Below are 4,267 nucleotides of genomic sequence, written 5' to 3'. Positions count from 1 at the left end.
TCACCCCATAGACTTGCATTGAAATAAGGCTGAAGCTAGGGTTAGGGTTAGGGTTAGGGTTCCTCAAGTACTAGAAGCCCCAAATTTGCTGTGGGCGCTTCTTGGGGGCTCCTGATGAAAGAGCAAGTGGCCCCATGTCTCTAGGACAAAGTTGAAATTTCACCCCATAGACTTGCATTGAAATAAGGCTGAAGCTAGGGTTAGGGTTAGGGTTAGGGTTAAGATTAGGGTTAGGGTTCCTCAAGTACTAGAAGCCCCAAATTTGCTGTGGGCGCTTCTTGGGGGCTCCTAATGAAAGAGCAAGTGGCCCCATGTCTCTAGGACAAAGTTGAAATTTCACCCCATAGACTTGCATTGAAATAAGGCTGAAGCTAGGGTTAGGGTTAGGGTTAGGGTTAAGATTAGGGTTAGGGTTCCTCAAGTACTAGAAGCCCCAAATTTGCTGTGGGCGCTTCTTGGGGGCTCCTAATGAAAGAGCAAGTGGCCCCATGTCTCTAGGACAAAGTTGAAATTTCACCCCATAGACTTGCATTGAAATAAGGCTGAAGCTAGGGTTAGGGTTAGGGTTAGGGTTCCTCAAGTACTAGAAGCCCCAAATTTGCTGTGGGCGCTTCTTGGGGGCTCCTGATGAAAGAGCAAGTGGCCCCATGTCTCTAGGACAAAGTTGAAATTTCACCCCATAGACTTGCATTGAAATAAGGCTGAAGCTAGGGTTAGGGTTAGGGTTAGGGTTAAGATTAGGGTTAGGGTTCCTCAAGTACTAGAAGCCCCAAATTTGCTGTGGGCGCTTCTTGGGGGCTCCTAATGAAAGAGCAAGTGGCCCCATGTCTCTAGGACAAAGTTGAAATTTCACCCCATAGACTTGCATTGAAATAAGGCTGAAGCTAGGGTTAGGGTTAGGGTTAGGGTTAAGATTAGGGTTAGGGTTCCTCAAGTACTAGAAGCCCCAAATTTGCTGTGGGCGCTTCTTGGGGGCTCCTAATGAAAGAGCAAGTGGCCCCATGTCTCTAGGACAAAGTTGAAATTTCACCCCATAGACTTGCATTGAAATAAGGCTGAAGCTAGGGTTAGGGTTAGGGTTAGGGTTCCTCAAGTACTAGAAGCCCCAAATTTGCTGTGGGCGCTTCTTGGGGGCTCCTGATGAAAGAGCAAGTGGCCCCATGTCTCTAGGACAAAGTTGAAATTTCACCCCATAGACTTGCATTGAAATAAGGCTGAAGCTAGGGTTAGGGTTAGGGTTAGGGTTAAGATTAGGGTTAGGGTTCCTCAAGTACTAGAAGCCCCAAATTTGCTGTGGGCGCTTCTTGGGGGCTCCTAATGAAAGAGCAAGTGGCCCCATGTCTCTAGGACAAAGTTGAAATTTCACCCCATAGACTTGCATTGAAATAAGGCTGAAGCTAGGGTTAGGGTTAGGGTTAGGGTTAAGATTAGGGTTAGGGTTCCTCAAGTACTAGAAGCCCCAAATTTGCTGTGGGCGCTTCTTGGGGGCTCCTAATGAAAGAGCAAGGGTTAGGGTTAGGGTTAGGGTTAGGGTTAGGGTAAGGGTTAGGGTTAGGGTAAGGGTTAGGGTTAGGGTTAGGGTAGGGTTAGGGTTAGGGTAAGGGTTAGGGTTAGGGTTAGGGTAAGGGTTAGGGTTAGGGTTAGGGTAGGGTTAGGGTTAGGGTAGGGTTAGGGTTAGGGTTAGGTTTGTGGTAAGAAATAGATCCACCCTGAGCATGGGATGGATCTAGATGCACTGGCCTGCCAAGGAAGTGTCTCCATAGGAGTGTCCCACGGACACTAGACCCACCATCCGAAGATGGTGGGAGGGGTTCAAAAAATTGGACATATCACGTCTGATTGTCTTTTTAGGTCGGCCAGGTCGCGACGTTTCGGCCATATTTGTGGCCTTCTTCAGGCGCTGAAACCGACCTCTAAGCTGAGTGGCGATTTGCGCCGTTGCTCGCTTTTAAGGGCCAAGCTTTTCCCTTTTCTTTTTCCTATCTTCCCATTTTGTGGTTTTTTCCAATTGTTGTAGCTTCTTCTAATTGTGCTTTTTCCTCTTTTCCTTTCAGGTGGTGTTCCAGGTAAGTGTTTGTTCTTTGTTTTTGTGTCTTCTTCTTTTTGAGTTGTTTCTAATTGTTTTTTCCTTCTTCTCCTCTAGGTGGTGGTGTTCTCTTCCAGATGGCGGTTCCAGGTAAGTGTGTTGTTTTGTTCCTGTACCTCATCTAACCCTTTCTTTTCTTCTTTTCAGGTTGCAGTTTAACGTCTTGCCCAGGACGGCGGTGTGGGGTTTGTATCCCTTTCTTCTTCTTTCTCTATCCCTCTTTCTTCCCTTTGTACTTCCTCGGTTGACATTCTTCCCTCCTTTTCCGCTTCTTCCTCTTCCATTTCCCGCTTCGGACTGTGGCTCTCCTGGTATCCTCTTCAGGGGCCTTCTTTCAATAAAATTGTGGTTCACCTGGAATTTGCGTCAGGGACCTAATAAACTCACTCTCCTGGCATTCATTCTTCAGGGGTCTCATGAATATGGCGTGGATAATGGGGATTGGTCGATTAGGATAGGACTGGGTTCACAGTACGGTCGAGTTAGCACTTAGGTGCAAAATAGGGCTAGGGAGAGTATCCGAAATTGGACTTTTAAATATTAGTTTTTAGGTTTTCCAATTAATAGGCTTTAATTTAGTAATTAGGGTTAGGTATTCCAATTGCCTCTTTTTCTACCCCCTCCCCCTCCCCCTTCCCCATCCCCACCCTCTTCCCCTTCCCCCAGTCCCCAACCCTAGGCCATCATTTCCACACCTCCGAAGAGGAGCGGGGTCCGGCCCAGGGTCAGAGTCCGGGTTTATCGGTTTGTCGAGGGTTAGGTTTAGGGTTAGGGTTAGGGTTAGGGATAGATCTCCGAATTAGGGTTTGCCAATTAGGGTTTGAATAATAAGTCCAAATTAGGGTTAAGTTAGGGTTAGGGTTAGGGTTAGGGTTAGGGTTCAGGGTTAGGGTTAGGGTTAGGGTTAGGACGAGGGAAGAAGGGCCTCCCCCTATTGGAGGAGGCCGGTGCTCTCTCCGTCCCCCTGCCGGATCTCCCGTACCCCTGATCCCGTTGTTGGGGGCGGGAGTCTTTACGGCGTTTGCCGTAGCGGACCTCCGTCCACTCCATGAATTGTATGAAAGGTAAGTATGTATTTATTGTGTGATTGTGTATTTAAGGTAAGTGTGTATTTATTGTATGAGTGTGTTCCAGGTGAGTATGTATTTATTGTTTGTGTTGTTCAGGTAAGTATGTATTTATTGTTATTTATTGTATGATTGTGTTCAGGTAAGTATGTATTGATAGTATGAATGTATTTATTCAATAATGAAATGTATAATTTATTAGTATATTTATTATTATTTATTAGTTTATTTATTTATTAATCAGAATATATCTATTAATAAACAAACAAAAAAACAAAAACAATAAACAACTAAAGAAGGTGTGCCAAAATAAACAAAGAAAACACGACGTTTCGGCCAACAAACAGGCCTTCATCAGGTGTGGGCACACTGATAATGGTGATGTGCTCTCTTCGAGAGCTGGAGCAATAATGAGCCTCTGCTCCAAATGCTCCTTTATATAATGAGCGTTTTTAACGCTTTTTTTATTTAACGCTTTACAACGGTTTTTTAATTAACGCTTTTTTTAACCGTTTTTTAACACTTTTTTTAGAAAACATATTTTTTAACACTTTTTTAATTAAATTATTGCTCTGTTTTTATACATTTAAATCTTTTTAACTTTTTAATTGTTTTTAATAGTTTTTATCTTTTTTTGTACATTTTATCAGTTTTTTAATTTTTTTGTAATATTTTTTATTTTTATATATTTTTTTATTTTTTAATTTTTTCAGGAAATGATGAGATGATAGACAGGTTAAGTTTAGGATAGGATAGAATAGTGGTTAAGTTTAGGATAGGATAGAATAGTGGTTAAGTTTAGGTATGGATGAAAGTGGTTAGGGTTAGGGTTAGAATAGTGGTTAGGGTTAGGGTTAGAGAAAAGAAAGAGGTTAGGGTTAGGGCCAGGAAAGCGGTTAGGGTTAAGTTTAGGTAAAGATGAAAGTGGTTAAGTTTAGGTATAGATCAAAGTGGTTAGGGTTAGGATAGTGGTTAGGGTTAGGTTTAGGAAAGTGGTTAGGGTTAGGGTTAGGAAAGTGGTTAGGGTTAGGGTTAGGAAAGAAAAAGTGGTTAAGTTTAGGGCCAGAAAAGCGGTTAGGGTTAGGTTTAGGTAAAGTGGTAAGGGTTAGGTTAA

This window comes from Nelusetta ayraudi, unplaced genomic scaffold (genome assembly GCF_046127955.1).
Source record: "Nelusetta ayraudi isolate G7.1 ecotype Tasmania unplaced genomic scaffold, CSIRO-AGI_Nayr_v1 ptg000170l, whole genome shotgun sequence".
Classification (NCBI taxonomy): domain Eukaryota; kingdom Metazoa; phylum Chordata; class Actinopteri; order Tetraodontiformes; family Monacanthidae; genus Nelusetta; species Nelusetta ayraudi.
This window is presented reverse-complemented; position numbering follows the sequence as displayed.